Genomic DNA, 23,283 nt, shown 5'->3' with positions numbered 1-23,283 from the left:
CTGCTGAAGGAAAATAAGTGCTTGCAACTATGTGACAAAGGCATTTGACTTCAGGTGTTGAGTAAGCTGCAGAAGTAGATGAACTCTTCAGGAAGAAAACCTATTTTAATGCAAATTTCCTTGGGAATAAAATAAAATCTGGTGGGAACAAAAACCATCAGAAGCTGCACTATCTGTGTGATTGTCCCTAAATAGAACTATTCCCCTCCTCCCCTCACCAAAGTTATCCAAGAGATGTCATCTGTTCAGCAAAGAGAATGCTAACATGCTAAGTAGGTCAAATCAGAACACAGAGAGAAAACGAAACAGAGAAATGCGAAGCTAAAAGATGGCAAGATGGCAAACTATCAAGGAAGAACTATGTGAAACATTCATATTTTATATAGAAATCTGGGAAGGCTTTTATAAATAGGGGAACAGAGAGGATGCCTGAACAGTCCTACTCATGACGTGCTCTTTTAAGGTGACATAGGTAATAAACTGACCCATGTTATTTATAAATCTGAGACTAGTCTATTCTTGTATGAGCAGCTAAAAAGGCCAATGCAATTTTAGACTGCATCAATAAAAGTATAGTGTCTAGATCAAGGGAAGTAATAGTCCCACTCTATTCTGCTCTGGTCAGGCCCCGCCTGGAATACTGTGTCCAGTTCTGGGGACCACAACTTAAAAAAGAGGAGGAAATAAGCTTGTTTTCTGCTGTTTCAGAGAACAGGACCCGGAACAATGGATGCAAGCTACAGGAAAAGAGATTCCACCTCAACATTAGGAGGAACTTCCAAACAGTAAGAGCTGTTCGACAAAGGAACACACTCCCTCAGAGTGTGGTGAAGTCTCCTTCTTTGGAGGTCTTTAAACAGAGGCTGGATGGTCATCTGTTGGGGATGCTTTGATTTAGATTTCCTGCATGGCTGGGGGTTGGACTGGATGGCCCTTATGGTTTTTTCCAACTCTATGATTCTATGGAGTTTATCACACGGGAGGAATTTCTCTTAATTTCGAATGAAAAGAAAGTGGGGCCAGAACACATTCACGTGAATTCGCTAGTTCAGCGAATTTACATGAATTTGAATTGCGTTCAAACTGACGTCCAATTGCTTGAAAGTAGCTTGCCATTGCCCAAACTTGCATGTGATCACCTCTCATGCAATAATCTGAAACCCCGTGATTGCGTTTGGACTGACTTCCAATTGCCCGAAATTGTGTGTGGTAGTCTATCACGCAATAACGTTAAACCCCATGATTGCGTTCGGATTGCCATTGGAATATACTTCCAATTTCTCTTGTCTGATAATGTCCTATATGATTCTATGAGCATAGACACAACTATGTGTGTGTGTAAGTGCCTTCCAGGTTGCCTGTTGACCTATGATGACCCCGTGAATTTCATAGGCCTTTCATAGGCAAAGAATACTCAGAGGTGGTTTTGCCAGTTCCTTCCTCTCAAATATAGTTTAGAGCACTGGGATTTGCTGGCAGCCTCTCATCCACTGCTTAGCTTTCAAGATCAGACAGGATCTGGTGCCTTAAGGTTGTTTAGCCCACTGTCCAGAATTAACTACCCACACAAAAGGAGAGACAGTCACAATGCAGCTAGGCTGGGAAACCTCTAGCCCAAGGATTTAAATGAAGTCTGCCCACTTAATTTTTCTGTTCCTTGGGTATTTCTAGGGAGTTTCTACCCCTTTGTAAACAAAACAGAGTTTCAAAAAAAATTTTTTTTAAAAAACACAACTCCCCAGAAACTCCCACCCAGTACTGAGGAGCTATAGTTCTAAAATATAACTTTCTCATGCCCTTGATATAAAGGCTGTCTGTAGAGGTGGTCAAGAGGAGTAACTGCACCCTCTGAGATCTCCCCTTCTGGGCTTGCTGATCAATTCATGCTGGTGAAGGATCAGCATTTTCTTTGTAGGCAGACAGAACTAACAAACAGATTGTGAGATTAAAAACACTCTGTCTGCCTGTATTTGTCTCCGAAAGACAGTTCTTGTGCTAGCAAACTGTTCATAACAGCTGGTATGATTTTTCATCTTTTGCACTATCAGTATGCCCTTAGCAACATCATAAACCATTTTGTGGCAATTTGGTTTTCTTAGTTGGGATTGGCTTTATAGGTATCATCATGTTATAAGAGTCCAGGTTGCTTGATTACCTAGCACTGTGATATTTCTCCCATTTTTATGATGAAACTTTAAATCTAAAATAACAAAAGGGCTGGCATGTGTGCATGTATTCATATTTGAGTGGTAATTTTTTTTTTTTTTTGTGGGTAGGGGTTACTATAAGTTGCTATGTTTTTTGGCAGATCTCCAAAAAGATCAACTATCTGAAAGTTCCCAATTTCCACTGAGGGGAAGCCTAATTCTAGATATATCCCAAAGGGGTATATGCATTTTTATTCACTCATACTACTATGTACCCAAAGGAGTATACACATTTTTCTTCTCTCATACTACTGTAAACCTGTTAGCATCCTAGAAAAAATAAATGGTCACTACAAGCCTACAGCATTATTTATGTGGGTTTTTGGTTTAACATTCTTCCTTCTTTTATCTCTTTCATCCTGTCATCCATAGACATAGGGGTGCTGGAGAATGATCCAATGGTGCTGTTGGTTGAATGTGTCAGTGTGCTGTACAGCACATGTAAGGAACAGTTTGATCTCTGAATGTTGCTGAACTGCAGCTCTCATCAGTTATAGCCAACAGAGCCAGTAATGAATGATCATAGAAGTTGCTGTCTAGCAACATCTGGAGGACCACACATTCTCCAGCTCTCCTGGGGGCAGTGAGGAATATACAAATCAAATTACATACTTTTTTGTTTTTTCTCTAGAAAGTCACTATGGGATTCTTCAGCCCGCCTCGAAGGGGTGGGCTGGAGGTGTCCAGTTTTCCTCTGGAGGGACACCACAGCACTCAAACCACATAGCTTCCCTCCAGACCAAAAAGAACCTGAAAAAAACTGGTTCTTCTTGGCACGTGGGGACGTTGTCATCTGTGCACCATTGGATGTGCCTATGACACAAGCACAGCGCCCAGAGGTGCGGACGCAGCACCACGCTTGCCTCATGCACATGCTCCCCATATGGAAGGCGCTGCGTAAAGATGGCGTCATCTATACTTTCTAGGGTTCCGGAGCATGCATAACACAGTACATCTAAAGTCAGGGAATAGTGTTACCACGTTTATAACTGAGTACGATACTTGAGGGCTGCTTAATCTGGATTTAGAAAGGACTTTAAAGATGTTTTTGTATCAGTACATGGAGCTCTCTAGACATATTAAATGTTGCTGTTAGCTGCTGCATTTCTTGGTCTGGTCTTCTTAATCTGCCCCCAACCCAAAAAAACCCACCACCAGATCCCCAGATTTTTGTTGTCATGGAATATTTAGTGGCAATTCCCACCATCAGCAGCAACATTTTACTCTCACCCTGAGATACTTTGTTTTGTCTTTAAAAATCCGAATACATTGCATGAAAAAACCCAAAAAGCAAGTATGGCTTCCTTGGCTGTCCCTCCTCCCCATAGGATGACCTCCCACACAGTACATTAAGATTTTTAGAACACTGTTACTTTAAAAAAGAAGATAAGCCTAAATAAGTACAGATGAAACATGCAATCATAATAGCAACAGAAAGCATAATAAAGCAAAACTCACAGCAGCCCAAGATTAAACCTACAGATTTTACAAGTGTGAGGTACAGGAATGGTGCTAGGTGGACCTCTTTGGGAAGGATGTTCCAGAACATGGATCTACCTACTGAAAAGACCTTGCCTGAGGTAGGGCCTGAACAGACAGGCCAAAATAAAGCTATTTCAGATCACTTTGGAGGTATGTTGTTTAAATGACACACACATTAAGAAGCCAGAAGTTGCACCAAAGCTGCACTCCAATCCTTAGGACTGGAGTGTGGTTCTGGCGTGGCTTCCGGCCTCTTGGGATGCATGCATCATTTAAACAGCATACCTTCAAAGTGACCTGCAGCAGCTTTACTTTGGCTCATCTGTTTGGGCCTGTAGTCACCTCCTTCTCTTCATATGGTGAAAGTACTTTGTGTGAGACCACTGAAGTTTCAGTGAATAATCTAGTGACCCTATTTTGGACCAACTGTGGTGCCTAAATCATTATTAAAGGCAGTCCCATGTATAATCCATTCCAATCATTTGGACATATGGTTAGCAGATAATGGGTAATTGTGGCCATTCAGGGAAGTTCACTTTTCCCCCCTGAGCTGCTCAGTAATGGATGGATTTGAACAGATGCAATATGTATATTATGTTTATATGTGTTTTAAAATTGTTTTGCAAACTGATGCCCACTGAAAGTGGTGCTTGAAATCACAAACAAACAAACAAGTAGAGAAGGTGATAGAGCCAGTTAATTCAATTCAATTAAATGTAATACTACACTCCCTCCATCTGTTGACCGCCCATCCGTAGAATAGCCATAAAATTCTTAAGTAATGATCAATTAAAACACAATAAATCAATTTCATTTTGATGAACACATAACTCCCTTGCTGCAACAGCTTCACCAGCTGCCGGTCTGTTTCTGGGCACAATTCAAAATAGTGATTATGACCTATAAAGTCCTATACTGTTCACGTTCAGGTTTGCTGAAGGAATTATTCTCCCATACAAACCTGCTCACATTTTGAGATCTTTTTGAAATTTAGAGCAAGATCCTTGGGGAAGCCCTTCTCTCTGTCCCACCCAGTTGAGATTGCTTCAACTACCCTTGCTCAGTGCTAGGGAATTTTGGGAATTGTAGTCTATTTTGGCACCAGAGCTTTCCGACAGAGAAGGCTAAATGTCTCATAAAACTACAGTTCTCAGAATTTTGTAGTTTTGAGCCAGGGCAGTTAAAGCGATCTCAAACTGGATTTTTTTCTGCATTGTGTTTTGGATCATAGTTGTTATTCCTTCACTGGCAAGCCATGTAGAAAACTAATCATCTTAGTTTAAAATAAAGTTGCTCATTACTTTCCCAAAGATGCACAGTAGAGCCACTTGCTATGGAGATTAGTTCATCAGACCCCCTTGAAGGCCCTAATGAGGAGGAAGTCTTGGATGACAAAACCTGCAAGGATTCATCCCTCCCCCCCAGCTGATCAAACTAAACCAATGTAAATAGAGCAAAAATTTGCCTTGAGACATTTGTGTAAGTCTTCAGCCTGTCAGGCATTCAAATATTGTGTGATACATTCTTTGTCAAAAAGTAGGTCACTAATAGACAAGATGTTGCTATAGCAATTTTCATAATATTTTGTCATTATCTTCCCATTGCAATACATAAATTTTGGGCTACATGTGGGCTGTTATCCATCCTTTCAATATCAACTTCACCCTTGTTTTCTCATGGCCTCACTTTTAGTTGCTCTTTTATCGTGAATGCAAGAGCAAAATGTTGCAGTTTGCCTAGACTTCACCCCATTTCCCAGATGAACATTGGAAGTTGTCATGTGACCAGGACAAGTTACTGTCCCACAATACATCTGGAGATGTCAGTAGCTGGATCCAGGGATATGGGAAATAATACTGCCCAAAATAAGATTTCCAAGCTTTGCTTCTAGCACTGAACTACATTCTGTCATTGCAATAGTTAGAAAGCAGTTTTAGATGGGATAACAGCAAATGCAGACCTGGGTCATACTATACCTCTCACGTCTCCCTGTTGTTTAGAGACAGGTCCAGCTGAGGGCAGTGCCCTCTTCTAGTTCCTCTCAGTTCCAGGCTTGGTCTTCATGAAGGTCTAGGATTTCAATGTGAACAAAAGAAAGTTTTAAAAGTTTATCCCTCTCTCCCTTTCATCATGAGAGTGAATTTATAATGTGTGTTTCATGTGCCGATTGAGCATTGTGATCCAACTGGCATATCTCCAGAGAATTTAGGCTATCTCAGCTAATTTGTACATATTGCCGAAGGATTTCATTTTATTTAATTATTTTTGAAATATTTATACCTCACATTTTTTCCCTAAAAGTTCAAGGTAGCCATCTGCAAAAACATTAAACAGAAAAATAAAACAAGTAGAAACGTTCTTTCAGTTGACAGTATATATGCTAACCATGGAAACACCAGTCGAAAATACCAATGCAACAGGAATCAAAATATCTGAACTATGCAAGAAAAAGAGACAAATTAAAATTATCAGGTTAAAATCAGATACTACATACCATTCTACAATGAAAGCTCTTTCCCAGCTTTCAAAAGCTTATCCATCAAGAAATGAGGCAAGTCTCTTTTGAAAGAGAGTTCTAGAGCCTTGAGTTAGGCCACCATTCCCTAGCAATGACCTTGTTGGGACTTGCAGTCCATTAGTATCTAGAAGGCCACATTATTCCCACTCCTGTTTTAGGACCAACCATCAAAGAGATCCTCTCCTTAGTCAAAGTGAACACATCTGTTGGTTCAGACACACAAAAGAGCCTTGTTGCTGCTGCTGCTGCTGTGTGCCTTCAAGTCATTTCCAAGCAAGATTTGTTCAGAGAGGGGTTGCTTTTGCTTTCCTCTAAGGTTGAGAGTGTGTGACTGCCCCAAGGTTATCCAATGAGTTTGCATGGCTGAGCAGAGATTCAAACCACGGTTTCCAGAGTCATAGTCCAATGTTCAAACCACTTCCCCATGTTGGTTCTCACAAGAGGACCTCCTAAAATGGATAGGATTGTAAGGTAGGAGTGAGCCATTTGTCCCTTGAGAGAATCTCCTCTCTGCTCTCTTTGTTCTTGTCTGGAGAACCATGCCCTCCCTTGCATGCTGAAGGAAACTTTCTTAAGAAGCATGTAGTTCTTTCTTAAGAACCACCTATATTCTGCTGTGTTTGCTTTGCTGGTGAAATGAAGCAATCTCTCCTATTTCCTGACTTTTCTAATGAATCTCAAGAAAGAAAATTCCAACAAGACCTGCATTCTGCAGGAACTTGCATATTTGAGGCTTCGGCTGGGTTGGGTAAAAACATGCCTGGCCACAACCGAGGCCTGGGCATCTGAAATCAGAACTGGACCCTGAAGAAGCCTCAAAGTATGAGCCTCTGTATTCAGGGCAAATGTTACATTAGACAGGCCAAATAAAGCTGCTTTGGGTCATTTTAAAGGGCCACTGCGTGCAGAAGATGGCAAAATGCTAACAGGGGACAGAGAAAAGGCAGAATTACTCAACACCTTCTTTGCCTCAGTCTTTTCAGAAAAGGAAAAGGGTGCTCAATCTGAGGATAATGAAGCAGAGGACAGATTAGGGGAATTTCAGTACAGAATAAGTAAAGAGATAGTAGAGGAATACCTTGTTAATCTAAATGAATTTAAGTCTCCAGGACCAGATGAACTACATTCAAGGGTACTAAATGAACTGGCAAATGTAATATCGGAGCCATTGGCAATCATATTTGAAAACTCCTGGAAAACAGGAGAAATCCCAGCAGACTGGAGGAGGGCAAATGTTGTTCCCATCTTCAAAAAGGGGAAAAAAAGAGGATCCCAACCATTATTGTCCGGTTAGTCTGACATCTATACCAGGAAAGATTCTAGAGCAGATCATTAAAAAGAGAGTCTTTGAACATCTAGAAAGCAATGCCATAATCACAAAAAGTCAACATGGGTTTCATAGAAACAAGTCATGCCAAACAAATCTAATCTCTTTCTTTGATAAAATTACCAGCTTGGTAGATGAAAGGAATGCTGTGGATATAGTATATCTTGATTTCAGTAAGGCCTTTGACAAGGTTTCCCATGACATTCTTGCAAACAAGCTTGTAAAATGTGGGTTAGACAAGGTAACTGTTACATGGATTTGTAACTGGTTGACTGGCCGAACCCAAAGGGTGCTCAGCAATGGCTCCTTTTCAGCCTGGAGAGAAGTGACCAGTGGGGTCCCACGGGGCTCTGTCCTGGGCCCAGTGTTATTCAACATCTTTATCAATGACCTGGATGACAGAATTGGGAGTATACTTATCAAATTTGCAGATGACACCAAATTAGGAGGAATAGCTAATACCCCAGAGGACAGGATCAACATTCAAAATGACCTGAATAAACTAGAAAGCTGGGCCAAAGCTAACAAAATGAAATTCAACAGGGAGAAATGTAAGGTACTGCATTTAGGGAAGAAAAATAAAATGCACAGATATAGGATGGGCGACACCTGGCTGAATGAAACTACATGTGAAAGGGATCTGGGAGTCCAAGTAGACCACAAGTTGAACATGAACGAACAGTGTGATGTAGCAGCTAAAAAGGCCACTGCAATTTTAGGCTGCATCAATAAAAGTATAGTGTCTAGATCAAGAGAAGTAAGAGTGCCACTGTATTCTTCTTTGGTCAGGCCCCACCTGGACTATTGTGTCCAGTTCTGGGCACCACAATTTAAAAAGGATGTGGAGAAACTGGAGCATGTCCAAAGGAGGGTGACTAAAATGGTGAAGGGTCTGGAAACCATGCCCTATGAGGAACGACTTAGGGAGCTGGGGATGTTTAGCCTGGAGAAGAGAAGGTTAAGAGGTGATATGATAGCCCTGTTTAAATATTTGAAGGGATGTCATATTGAGGAGGGAGCAAGCTTGTTTTCTGCTGCTCCAGAGAACAGGACCCGGAACAATTGATGTAAGCTACAGGAAAAGAGATTCCACCTCAACATTAGGAAGAACTTCCTGACAGTAAGGGCTGTTCGACAGTGGAACACACTCCCTCAAAGTGTAGTGGAGTCTCCTTCCTTGGAGATCTTTAAGCAGAGGCTAGATGGCTATCTGTTGGGGATGCTTTGATTTGGATTTCCTGCATGGCAGGGGGTTGGACTGGATGGCCTGTGTGGTCTCTTCCAACTCTATGATTCTATGATCTTAAGAGGGCAGAAGCTGCGCCAAAGCCACGCTCCAAAGTGACCTGAAGCGGCTTTATTTTGGCCTTTCTGTACAGGACCAGTATTTATCAGAGGCTCTTTTGACAGGCTGGTGTTCTTTGTGTCTAGATGCACTGTGGACCTCTTTGGGGAAAATTTGCTGAAGAATTAATGACTGTATTAGACATCAAGTTGCAGGACATTTTTTTTTCTTTTGGCTTTTATGGAACTTTGTCTTCCAGTTCTATGCACATTATTCCTTAAGGGAGAAAATGCCCTGCTGAGTTCAGCAGTATTTCTTCTGCTAAGTCACTGTACTTCTGCTTACATTAGAAAAAAATCGATATTTTGCCATCTATTATAAGCTATCTGTAATTGCAGAAGTTAAAGGTTAAACACCTTCTCCAGTTATGTGATCCCACTTCAACTTCCCTGCCTCTACTAGCCATTTACTTTAGTAGAGTAAAATAGAGGAGGTCCAATCAGATTCTATTAAAACTGCTCAAGATTTCAATTCTTTCTTCCATTACAAATATAATATTTATTGGGTTTCATGAAAGATGCACAAAGAAAAATGGACGTAACTGAATGAACCAAAACAAATACATCAACAAGATGCAAAAGTGATTCTGAACTTTATATGTACAGTAGACTATTTTCATGTCTTCTCAATATTCCACAAAACTGCCCAGAAATTCCCAGGAAAGCTGGAGATATTAGAACCAAAAGGGAGAACTGAAAAGGTTCTTGACATGACCTTCTGCCCTGTTTTTGAATGGTTCCTGATAGGAAGACTAGCTACATTCTAACAGAGCAGATTTGGAATAGTTGTCTGTTTCCCATACCATAATGGCTGATTCCTGAGATGCAAATGGGATCTCTTATTTTTATTTTGGCTAAACAGTAAGAGGTGATCCTTCCATTACAATCCATTTGGATGGAGATACTCTTTTGGATAAAAATAACAAAGTTTTATTGACATATATAAAAAGCAACACAAATGCTCTTAGTGCAGCAGGTACTATGATTCATGAGATTTCATGAGTGAATATGGAATATTCTTCCTTGTATAATTCAAGCAGAAGAAACAGTGCTGAATTTTGAATATGCCTTAAAACATATTTGTTTATGCAACCTTTCCTTGGAAAATTATAATTATCTCCCTGGTTCCATCTAGATATTAATTGCTGCTTTTAATTTCTTATTTTTAAAGAGTTTTAACATTATTTTCTACTGTCTTCTTATTCTGCATTATAGATGTTACATTTTTATCATAAAAGATCATTTAATATTGCCTTTTATACTGTATTATATATGATTTTATGGAACTAGCTTAGATATTTTATTGTTAAGTGATATAAAACATACGTATGTATATGCATATCCTTGTGTCAGGCTTCACCCTCTACTAATAATAAGTATATTTCTACATGGAAATTACTTCTATTTCATAATGTTGGCCTAAAGCTGTCTCTGTGTAGATGCACAACTAATGTAATGGCAATATCATTTGTTATTGAAATGTTATAATTCATCCTTGACATTGATCCTAGATACTTCTAGCAACCATTCGCAAGAGTGCCACTCTCTCTCTCTAAAGTGCCAAGCTTTTTTCAAAGAGCACGTCAGCATCCATTGCTAATGATGCCAAAATCCCCTAGCAACTGCATCATTATCTTTGGCCAATGCAATTGGCAACCTTTAATAACACTTTTGAAATTTGTCACTGCTGTCATTAGTCTCCATGGGTAACTGTACCATAGTACACTTTGCTTTTACTATTTACATCCATCAGCAGCATTTCTGGCACCCTTTAGTAATGTTATCACTCACCATCTATAAGCAACACAACCACTAGTTTTCATTAATGTTACCACTTTTGATTTTCAATATTAGTGACATTCATCATGCATGTTACCAATTTTCATTACTAAAGCTTTGCCCATACATCATTTCTGCTTCCAAACTTCCTTCAATACTTGGACTCACTAGCACCACATCTTTTTCAGGGTCAGCTAGACATATGACCAACATCCATCAAGACACCATTAACATCTATCTTGTGCTCCACCCACATCCATCACTGATACAGTGGGCATCCATCAATAGTACCACCACCATCTCTTACTAGCACAGTAAGAAGATCCTACCAGTGCCTCCAGCAAACTATCAGCATCAGTGGCATTCCATACGGACAAAGCTGGCAGGACTCAGCTACGCTTTTAGGAGTTTATCACAAGAAGGAGATTGTGAATATCCTGGAAAAATGCATAATTACGTGTAACAATTTCACATGATGTTGCACAAAACCTGCCATTAAAGTGGTCACAAAGAAGCATTCACGAACATCTTTTTTACTTTCAGGATTTTAGCAACAATGCATTTCTGATATCACTTTATTTGCGCAATTGCATGTGATCATCATGCACAATTACTCGCCATTTCCGCTTCATTTATAGGCTGCTTTAAATGCTCTTTAATCTAATGCCAATATCAGCTCCACTTTGATAAACTCCTTAGAGAGGAAGATCCTTAGGCTCTATGCTTCTACTCACCTTAATTTGAAATGTTCCACAGAGGCAGTGGAGGAAGAAGCCTATTGTTTGTGGCACTGCATTTGTCTTTGCATGCTTCAGTAGCTCAAATATAGCAGTGCTATAATTAACTTTAATTAATAATCATCAAGGCAGTGCTTACGAGCAATTGTGTCTGGGCTACGCTAACTGCCAAACAGCATCTTCACTTTCACTCCACTCCACAGTATCTCTCATTTCAGCACTGATTCATTCAATTTCTATTTGGATTCAGTTGGGATGAGAGGAAAATCAAGAACAGGAGTACAGTATTGCAGATGTAAGACTAATCTTAGCTGAAAGAATTCACACCAATAAAATAAAATAGAATTCTGTGCACACCTTGGCTTCCTACATCTTGTTAGTGCTATTATTATTATTATTATTATTATTATTATTATTATTATTATTATTATTATTAACCTTTATTTATGAAGCGCTGTAAATTTACACAGCGCTGTACATGCAATCTTTGTAGTTAGACGGTTCCCTGCCCTCAGGCTTACAATCTAAAAAGACATGACACAGAAGGAGAAGGGAGTGGTGGAGGGAAAGGGTAAGAGGTCCAGCAGTTCCTCTCAACCTCCGAGGTCTGGACCAAGGCAGATGGACTGGAGGGAGGGCTATGTGAATGCCTGATGAATATCACTGGTCCTGCCTAATGAAGAATTGTGTCGAGTAATCTATAATAACTCTTCATGCAGTGGATCAGGCTAACATAAAAATTTTTAAAAGAAAAATGTCTGACAAGTACAAGGCAGACACGGCTAAGGAAATCATTCCTTGATTGAAAGTAGTTATTTCCAGAAAAAAACAGCATCTTTAACATCCAGCAATGCTTGGTCCTCTCACTTTCAGCCCCTTTCCAGCACTTAAAACCTGCTCAGTTGGATTTTTCAGCCTCCCCAAATAGGTTTTGGGGTGCTTGGGAGCTGCACTGGGAAGGAGAGATTGCACCACTCTCATTTACACTGGATTATGCTCTTTCATGACTGGAAATCCAGCAAGCATATAACCTTTATTAATCATTGCTTTCAAATATGAATTAAATTGTATTGATAAGGAAGAATCAAGTTGGAGGACAATTCACCTATAACGTGATTTTCTTTTTTCTACTGCCTTTTCCATTGAATCATGTTGCCTCATGATATGTCCAGAGTATGATTGCTTCAGATTAGTTGTTTTATGTGAACAATCACTCGCTTCTCAATCAGCCACAAGTGCCAGTAGTCAAGACAAAATAGACCCATAGCCACCCTTTAGTGAAACAGAATGTTCAAGTAGTTATACTAAATCAGTCTTTTCTCAACTAAGTAATGCAGAAAGTGATGGAATAAAGCTGAAGGTATTACAATACAGTTATATGGCAGCTAAAGAAAGTTAAATTCTTGATATCTCTCTCTTTAGGTATATGTCTTTCAGGTGTAGTTTTTTTTAACTAATAGGAAAAGTATATGCTATTCTCTTGAAATTGTTACAAATACTCCAGTAAAATAACGAACATATAATGTTTGGACATATTTGATTTAAACCAAATGTCCTTAACTGGAATAGTTTTGGAATAACTGGAATAACTGGCATAGTTTTTTTCTGGAACACGAATGTCACTGATAAAAATGTACTCATTTTTAATTATTTTTAATGAATTTTATATCCCACCTTTCTGCTATCCCAGGATTCAAGGTAGAATATAAATCAATAAACTACTGAAATCTGTGTCTGCTTACACATCTCTGGGTTGTGTGTGTGTGTTTTGAGGAAACAGTGCCCAGAACATTAAGATTACTGTGGGAAATGTCAACACAGTGGGCCATTCCCTTACGCAGGGGATCCATTTCGGAACACCCCCCCTACTTTCAGTGTAAGCTGAAAGCCGCATATGGCATGCCCACGTATGACATGGATGCACTGTATATAGAATCATGAAGAAACTAAAGAGGTGATCTTTCGAAAAACTGGGAAAAGTTATTTCTTGAACCACAAGAATTCCCCAGTTAGCATGCCTCCTGGCATGTTGGGAGCTGATTTTCAGAAGAGTAATTTTTCTATGCTCTGTTGAAGATCTCTCAAAAGTGGTTCTCGTTACCCCTATGCTACCTTTTGTGGCATCCTAAATTCAACCTGTATGTTAGCAAGAACCTCAAATTGATTTTTTTTGGACTTCCTTAAGTGACAGGTATTTGGAAATTAAATAGGTAAGTTATCGAGTGGGAGTGTCATGAAATTTTAATAGCCCAGGAGGAGATACATCTCAGTTGAGGAAGTAAAGTGGAAAACTAAAGTGTAGTTGAGGAATACTTTAGAGACTCCAGATTCTACTCTGCTTCAAAAGGTCATTTAAACCTTTCCCTTGTCTACATTGTCCTTAGAGGTGAAACAGAAGCAGGGCTCATTCTACAGAAACACTGCAAACAACTGACTTCCTCTTCTTCAATATTTCACAATTAGAAGCACTCTAAGTGGTGATGACAGAAAATAAACAGGAGAGGAAGGATCTAAACTATCCAGTCAAGACATTTTGGCCTTATACTCTAGTATGACTGAATGCCTAGTATTATTTTTTTTAAACTTAAAACTGAAGCACTGTGGGAAAGAAGCCAAAGAGTTACTCAACGGAAGTGCTGATACTAAATCCATACAAATGTACTGGGAACAGCAATAAAAGAATCCATGTACTCATGCTATGGCCTACTTTCCACTACAAACTGGAAAATGGTTGCTTAGCTTTGCATTGTGTTGTTCATTGCCATCAAGTCAGTTTTGACTTAAGGCGTACCTATGAAGGAGAGCCGTCCAAGACATTCTGTCATCAGCAGCTTTAATCATATTCTGCAAACTGAGGGCTGTGACTTCCTTGATTGAATCTATCCACCTGTAATGTGGTCTTCCTCTTTTCCTGTTGCATTACAGTGGAGGATTTACAACCCTATATGTAAATTAAATGGCTTTAAAATGTTGCTTTTTTATTTTACTATAGTTCCCAGAGCCCCAAGCTAATATGGCAACTGTACTCCCAAAAATGCAATAGTTTGATGCTTTGGTTATTTATTTCTTATTCTCTTGACTATTTCTTTTTTTTTTAAAATAATTTTTATTGAGGTTTCTTACATACATACAAATACAGTGTACAAATAAAGAAAAAGAATAAAAAAATAGTGTACCAACTGAGGAAAAAAACAAAGAAAAACTTTACATTATTTTGATCTTCCGTGGTATTTTTACGCTTACCACTGTTTTGTTAAACAATTTAAACAATTACTTATATCTTTCTATACGTGGCACCAACCTTTGCCAAAAGTTCCTTATTTTGGTGTATCTAGCTTAGTTGCCATAATTTTGATACATTTTCCCATTTGTTTTCATGTTCTTGCACAGTTCTTTCTGCTGATAACATTGTCAGTCTGTCCATTACATAATAGTCATATACCCTTGTGATCCATTCATCCAAAGATGGTATTATCTTGGATCTCCAATTTTTGGCTAAAGAGATGCGAGCAGCTGTTATCATATATAAGATTTTACTTAACATACCTGGGGTCATTTTTATTTGTGTTGTGTCTAATATATTAAGCAGAAAAGTTTCAGGAAGGAGGGGGAATGTTATATTTAGTATCTTTTGCATCTTCTTATGTATCGCAATCCAGTATTTCTTTATTAGGTCACACTGCCACCATAAATGAAAATAGGTTCCAACTTTCTCCTTACACTTCCAGCATTTGTTATCATGGTGTGGTTTCATTCGAGATAATCTAGCTGGAGTTATGTACCACCTATGAAAATCCTTTAAATAATTGTCTTTTAAAGTGTTTCCCTTTGTAAATTTCTTATTAGTTTTCCAAAATTGCTCCCACATTGTTAATAGTCTCTTGACTATTTCTTAGCCTAAATAAAATTGCTAGTCCCAAAAAGAGAAGACCATTAAATCAACATTTGTGTAGATTTAATCTACTCTAGTTGGGACTAACAATTAGATACAGAAAGCCTCAAAGGAAGTCAAAGTCAAAACTCCTTCTGAACAAATCTTGCTAAGAAAACCCCATGATAGGTATGACTTAGGGTTGGCATTTCCTTCCAGTAGTTTCTGACTTGATGGTATACAACAACAGTGTTGTTATTTTATGTATTTTATTTTTATATTACTCTATTTATGATGCGTTACTGTTTATTCTTTCATGATTTCTCACATTTTTTTTTAGTTTCTGCACTCCATCTATATATGGAAGTAATATTTTACAGAACTGCTATAAAGGATTATGATTGTGCAATAACATCTATCAAAGTTTAAAGTTTAAAGACTTAAGCAATGTATATTTAAATACGAATAAGTCTATAAATGTTTAAATGCCTAAATGAGACCACATACCACCCCAAAAGGGTGGGCTGGAGGCATTCGTTTTAACTCTGGGGGGGACACTGCAGCAGCCAAACCATGCTGCGTCCCTCCACAGTAAAAAGAACCTGGAAAAACTGGGTCCTTTTTAAGGCACCTGGCACACGTCACGAGTGTACCATTGGTGCACTGGTGACGTAAGTGATGCACAGCGACTTCTGTATGCTGTAATTCACTTACTTCATCATGGCGGTGCCCATATGGATGGTACGCCACCATGATGCCATCGCCGTTACATGCTAGGGTTCAGGAGTGTGTGGTTACTGTGCGCTCCCAAACCTTAGTATCGGCAGCGGCACATCGCTTTTGGGCTGTGCTTTCAGCACTCATTCTTTGGCCTTAGGGCCAAAACAGACTGCCCTGAAGGGGTGGGTTCAAGCTGTCCCAGGAGAAAGCCAGATTGGGGCTGCAGCAATCACATGCCATGACCCTGATCTGGCTTTTTGCTGGCCCAGAAAGAAATAGCAAATTGCCACTCCTTTTTGAGCGAGCAAAAAGCTGGATTTTTTGTTCTGGCTTTGCAGCACTCCTGCAGCATGCAGCACATAAACGCCATGCTGCTGGAGTGCCACAAAGCTGCCTGCCATGTGGTTGGGCTGGCAGCATGATGCCAGCTTGGGGGCAGCATCAGAGCATGCAGCGCCTATGTCACATTCTGATGCAGCCCCCGAGCTGACGCAGAGAGGCCATCTATTTTGCCCCTGAATTTAACTATATAAATTACTTAAGTACTTAAAATTCAATCTGTTCATAAATGTTATCATAATTGCATGGGGGCTTTTCTCTGTTCAAGAGCCAGAGAAGTATCCCGTGGAATGACACAGCTTGTCAGAGGCCTGCTACTAGTTTAGTTAGGACAGTTGCAAAGGTCCCGTCCAGACTAAAGGTCCAGCCCATACCCAGGCAAGCTTTCCCCATCAGAGACGTCAAGGCTGATGGCCCTGTTAGAACTCTGTGACCATCATTTGCCTAGTCCTAGAGCAAGGATGTGGTATGGGTAGTCCTTCAGATGTTCTTGTACTACAAATCCCATCAACCCCCTAGCATAACTAAATGGTGTGTGATGATGGGACTTAGTCCAGTGACATCTGGAGGGCCATACATTCTGGGGTTCTATCCCTGCAGATGGCTGGTGGATTTGGAAGACTATGACTAAAGGCAAGGTTGCTTTAAATAATGTAATTGTTTTGTTTGTGATGTGTTATGTTTGTCTCTATCAATAAAATTAAAATTAAAAAAAAATAATGTAATCTTCCAGTGTGCAATTACTTAGTAGTATATGCCAGATCTGGTATCAGATTTAATATTTTGAATTCTTTTTAGAGTCTATGAACCCTGGTAGAGCTAAAAAATGAAGAGCTATGGGGTGACTGTCATTTATACAATTTTTCAGGTTTCTTGCGAGCCTGACTCAAAGTAAAAATCAGAGTCCCTGTTCACACAGTCAACCAACTATCCTAGAATGTATGGGATTGGAAGGGAAGAATTGCAGAGTGGCAGCAGGTGACACAGTGCCTTCTATGCAGAGTGGCAGCAGGTGACACAGCTGCCCTCAAAGGGCCTGGGTGAAATCCTTGTGGACAATCACACTCCATCTTTACTGGGCACCAGAATGAAATAAAGAGATTAGATGCATACATGGGTGGAATCAGGCCACTTTATTTAATATCTTTAACTTGTAAACTGTTAAACTGTTTTGAACCCATGAAATGCAAAGGAGAAGCAACCTGGTGTGGGCTAGACTGAGGCAAGTGGTCCAGTGCTGATCTCCTCCCAACTGCCCTTGGTTCTGAGGTCCAGGAGCAATCCAATAAACTGGGTTGCCACCTGGCCAGCTTTGCTATGGAACACCAACCCAAGGAGTTCCCTCTCAAGCCCACAACTCATAGTGAGGTGTCAGCCTTAAGGGTTGTCCCCTTCCCACCCTATTCCTGTGACTTAATGGGGTGATTCCAAAAACCTTTCCTTTACCCAAAAAGTGGTGTTCATCAAATACCTGTTCTTGCCCCACTACCTGCCAAATGACCACCTAGTTAAATGATTTTTAACCAATATTTCTGAGTCACCCAGAAACAGAAAGGTAGGAAAAGAAACTGTGGAAAAGAGGGGAAAAATCCTTCCTGGCCCAAGTTAACAAGCAAAAGCCTACTCTACCCTGAAGGTGAGTCAAATGTCAATGATGAGAGGAAGATGTAGAGGACAGAAACACCTTAAATGCTCTCTGCCCCTGTCCCTATGCTGCAGCACAGAGCACCATGGTGACAGAGTCCAGATGTCTTCCCCCTGTGCCAGCAAAGATGACTCTTCTCTGGAGGTGTGTAAGCTGGGACCAAATTTTACCCATTCACTGTCCCTTTTTGATTATATGAACAGGACTTTAGTGACACAGAAGAATTCTGGTGTAAGGAGAAGTAACTCTGAAAAGACTGCCTTCCTGCCTTCCCCCTCAAAGGAATCACAATAGGAATGCAGCCCAAGCTGCAGAAAGGTCATTGTGGTGCCTGTCCTTGGCTCCCCCAGTGGGAGCCATTAGAGCAATAAAGTGTAGCACTATTTACTAAAGCTGCTATAAAGCAAATATTGTTCCCTCTTGAATGACTCCACTATTGATTATGAGAGAGAAAAAGAATATAAAGCACAAACACAATTTCTCTGGTGTTCAGAGTTCTGAAAAAATTGGCCCTTGCTTCCTCTGGCATTTTGTGTCCCTGGGTTTGTATTGCACTGGAAACAGCTTTGTAGGTTCTGCATGGACAAAGCCAACAAAACTGAGATTCAGACCCATATTGGGCTATTTGATTCTGCCTGCAACACATGGGAATACATACAGGAATTGCCTGTAAGAGAAATAAGTGGAGTCAAGTCCTGCTTAGCTAATCTGAAGCTATATTTATCATTTCCCCCGGGAAGAAGTTTTGCTTATCACTCAATTAGAAAAGGACATCCCTCTAGTTCTTGGATCAGCAACCCCACCATATAAGGGTTTCCGATAATAGAAAGGTTTGTTATCAAATTCAGCTAGATTCCAGATAAGTATTTGGGGATATGGATATCAGATAAAAATGTAAATCTGTTTGAAAATAATTACGTGCCAGTCTGGCAACAAATAAAAAAGGACTTAATAACTTGGAATAAAATGAACTTATCAATATTAGGCAGAATCGCCACAATTAAAATGGCTATACTCCCAAGATTAATGTTTTTGTTTTTAAATTTGCCTATAATAACAAATAGTGACAAAATTTTGAAAGATTGGGAGAAAAATATTATTAATTTTGTTTGGAAAGGAAAGAAAGCCAGATTTCAGAAAAATATATTGAAAAAACCAAAGGATGCAGGAGGCTGTGCCTTACCGGATCTGAGTCTTTATTATAAGGCTTGTGCTATGATTTGGATCCAAGAATGGATAACTTTAAAAAATAAGAAATTACTAAATCTTGAGGCAATAAACAACAGATTTGGATGGCATGCCTATGCATGGTATAGAAAACATACAGTAAACAAAGAATTTTTTAACCACGCAGTTAGGAAAGCATTATTTTGTGTATGGGAGAAGCTAAGAAATAAATTTTATTTTGGGATTCCTCTATGGGTGTCAACGCAGGAAGCTTTTTTTGGTAGATGGGAAGGAGATATAGAATGGATTAGATATAAGGATATAGTAAAAATGAACAACTGCGGAGGTTGGGATATGGAAACGAAAGAAGAATTAAATATGAAGGGTAAAAATATAGGTTGGTTTGGCTTTTTACAAATTAAACAAAGGTATAAAGAAGATTTGAATAAAGAAGGTTTCGAAAAAGGGGAAAATGAGCTAGATAAAATAATTTGGGCAAGTGATAAAGGCAAAGTTGCCAAACTATATAAACTACTCCTAAATAGAGAATTGGAAGAAGAAACAGTTTCGAAGTATATGTTACAACGGGCAGAAGAATTTGGACGAAATATACCTTTGGAGCAATGGGAAGCGTCATGGAAAAAATCGTACACATTTACAACCTCACAAGATTTAATAGAAAATTATATAAAAGTTAAAAATAGATGGTACTATACACCGGTAAGGATCGCAAAAATTTATAAGCTAATGAATAATAAATGTTGGAAGTGTCACAAGGAAAGAGGTTCCTACATACACTTATGGTGGACATGTTCCAAAATCAAATCTTTCTGGCAGGAGGTTCATAAAGTAATTAAGTTTATGCTGAATATTGAACTACCTTTCATGCCGGAATTATACTTATTGAACATGACAACGATAATAGATCCTACATATGAAAAACGTCATTGGAGAGTATTGTTGTACTTAATTACAGGAGCTAGAATTCTTATTGCCAAATACTGGAAGTCGACATATGTCCCAAAATTGGAGGATTGGTTGTATAAGCTATTGGAGATTAAAGATATGGACTGCTTAACAGCCAAAATTCAAAATAAATCGCAAGCAAGAGTGGAAGATGATTGGAACGCAATTGAAAAATACCTAGCAAAAAGATGGGAAATTAGAGAGGAATTGATTGTATGATATTTAAGCTATTGATGTGTTTTGGGGGGAGGATAAATTAGAAATGAAACTACGAATGGTTTGAAGTAGAATTTTTAAAAGAAATATGACACGACATTGAATATTTATAAATAAAAATAAAAGGCGTTTAGAGTGATATTTAGTCCAGTTACAGGGAAGTGATTTCGGTTTTACAGTATACAGCATGAGGAATTGATAAGGATAATAGGCTTTTCATGGCTGTGGATGGAAAAAATAATTATGTAAGGAAATACTTTGTTCTGTTTTCTTCTTTTTATTTCTGTAACAATAAAGAATATTAATTAAAAAAAAACAAATTCAGCTAGATTCACTCACAATCCCTCTGAAGCCTTTCATACTCAACAAAGATCTACAGAGGAAACAGACTCAAATGGAATTATGTGTGGTGGAGGTGGAGAAAAGCTGTGTGTGTACAACTTCATACATTTAGCCTTTGTGTGTGCATGCTAAAAGCCTACATGAACCAGCTCTATCTGAAAGGAAAGGACAACATCCAGCTGGACCAAACCTTTATGTCCTTTGGTCTTCTTATCAACAGTTGCCCTTTCAAAAACCCCACCATATGAAAATCACTTGGTATCTGTTTTTCCAGCTATGAGCTTACTAAAGTGAAGTGACACTGTCCCCTAAACAATCAGCTTTTTTGGGCTATTAAGCGACAACCTATTGGGTATAGTCCTTGATTGTTATCCAAAACTGTGGAGCTTCCTCAAGTATCATTGCTTTGGGCTTGGCTCAGAGCCGCTATGCTCCTCCCAAATTGTGCAGATAAATCAACAAAACTGCCTCTTCCATAGTCCAAAATAAAATATTGGTAAACCTTTTGGGAATCTAACTTGCCAAAAGATGAGAAAGACAATCTGCTTTTGCTTCTAGTGGGGAGGAAACTGTCAATTTAAAATGCTCAGTATCCAAGCCAGTGCTTTCCAAAGAGCACAAAGGAGCTAGCTGCAGAACAAGCTGATCTGGGTATGGCAATGGACATGGATCCCTCACTGCATGAGGAAAACTAGAGCACACAGGGCAAATCTCCGAGCACTGCAATTCCTTTCTTATGATTTTTTGCTTCTGAATTCTCAGGCATGTGCAGGCTGTCTATGATTTCTGCAATGTACAGACAAGCACAGAGCTAAAGAGTGTTACATTTGTGGACTAGAGCCCCCAGAATCCCCAGCCATCATGGAGCCTGGCCATGCAGGCTGGGGGTTAGTGGGGTTTGTAATCCAGAAAAATAACTTTTCCAAGTTCTCTATAAATGCTTTTGCAAACAGGACCAAGATGACCAAAGTTCTACTTACATTTTAAATACAGCATATTGAAGCACTGATATTTGTATAACAAAATTTTAGCCCAAAATCCAATTGTTAGACCCAGCAGGAGTCAACACTCAAAGTTCCATCAATGCTACCAAATGCTTTTAAACAGTGATGGTTAATGACTTCCATGCTGGTGGTATGGTGAATCCATTCTGGGTTTTAGTGTGACCTTCAAAGCAGTTATCCAATGTCCTGAATCTATTTTTGGGATAGAACCACCAGCTGCAACTGTTTTTAAATGAATACATAGAACGTTTTAAAGTATAAGCTTTTTTCTTTTTTGGGGGCAGGGACAAATTGTCAAATGATCTTGGCCATGATGAAAGGCACTGCTGGACAACACATTACTATATCAAATGTGGCATGTTCAACATTTATTTGTGTGTGAGAGTGGTGTTAAGATTTCAGACACTCAATTTCAAAGACTCATAGCCTGGGTTGTAATGACTGATTGATAGTGTGCTAGATAGTTCCTTAACTCTTATAATTGTATGAGGTTGATTCTGTTATGGTGTTGTTTGTCTGGATGCTGTGTGATGTGTAGCAGTGATTTACATTGTATTGTAATTGTTTATATTGTGTTTGTATTGTATTTCTTTCCGTCCATCTAAATTGCTACAATTTTTCTCCAGTTGTCTGGGAAATCATCTCTCTTACAGCAATAGATGCTCTGCAGGTGTCTATGTTTAATAAGATGAGTAATTCCCTTTCACTTCTTTAACCAGGCTCTTTTAATTAGTGTAACAATTGTCTTCTTTGGAGAGCTCATCTTTCACAGACAGATTTGTACTGTTTTTGCTAGGATGGAGGAAAGTGCCATGTAGATTTTGTTCTTTTCAGATATTTACTTTTTGAAGCATCAGGTAGCTGAATACCTGATTGAAACATATGGGACAGCCAATTTGACCTTCACTGGGGGATTCAGTTTCTGAAATGTGAGAAGCAAAATTAACCTAAATCCTAGCTTTGCTGGCCATGTTTGGCTCTTCCAGAATCATTTGTGCATTGGTTGCTGCATGTTTGAACATTTGTATAGTGTTAGAAGGTATCTGGTTCATTTTAGCCACAAGACTGATACAGTTATATGGCAACAATGGTCCCTCCAAGAAATTGACCTTTCAGGTTTGTTTCTAGAAATATTTGATAAACCCCATGCATTCTATGTTGCTTGCAGGGCCAGTCTACGTTATTTGGTTACTGGAAGGAAACTTGGCACAACCATCTCACCCACTGTCACACAAATATCATGTACAAAGATTGACCAAAGAGACAACTGAAAGCAACATCAAAAACTGGTAAAAAGTTAGGAGACTCTACAGACAGGTGGCATGTAGCTGCCCCTTTTAGCTTCAGATCATTGCCGTGGCAACTACACACTGTGGCAATGATCCACTCTCTGTGAAAAGTGGCTTCTTCTTGCTCCCTGGAAGGGGTGTCATAGGTATGCTGGCGCACCATGATGACACCCCTTCCATGCAGTGCCGTTTGGGCACTGAGCCCGAGGTACCTCATCATGGCACATGCTATGTGTACAGACGCATGCCAAGATGGTGCTTGTGCAGCGGAGTGAGGCTTCAAGTGTGCGAACGCTCAGCATTCACCGCGCATACAGGATGGCACAAAGT

At 39.4% G+C, this 23,283-nt stretch overlaps 1 protein-coding gene across 4 annotated transcripts in view; it reads right to left on the bottom strand.

Annotated features, from left to right (window-relative positions):
- The window catches only part of DLGAP4 (DLG associated protein 4), a 524,530-nt gene that overhangs the window by 217,623 nt on the left and 283,624 nt on the right, over positions 1 to 23,283 (bottom strand). For 3 of the 4 annotated variants that reach the window (XM_042466057.1, XM_042466061.1, XM_042466060.1), the window contains one exon: positions 5,650 to 5,759. The gene's annotated coding sequence lies outside the window, so the exon portion shown is untranslated. The remainder of the gene's footprint in view (positions 1 to 5,649; positions 5,760 to 23,283) is intronic. The other variant, XM_042466058.1, reaches the window with a different exon arrangement.

This window comes from Sceloporus undulatus, chromosome 4, assembly GCF_019175285.1.
Source record: "Sceloporus undulatus isolate JIND9_A2432 ecotype Alabama chromosome 4, SceUnd_v1.1, whole genome shotgun sequence".
Lineage (NCBI taxonomy): Eukaryota > Metazoa > Chordata > Lepidosauria > Squamata > Phrynosomatidae > Sceloporus > Sceloporus undulatus.
Note: the sequence above shows the minus strand (reverse complement) of the source record. Positions and strands in the feature narration are given on the sequence as shown.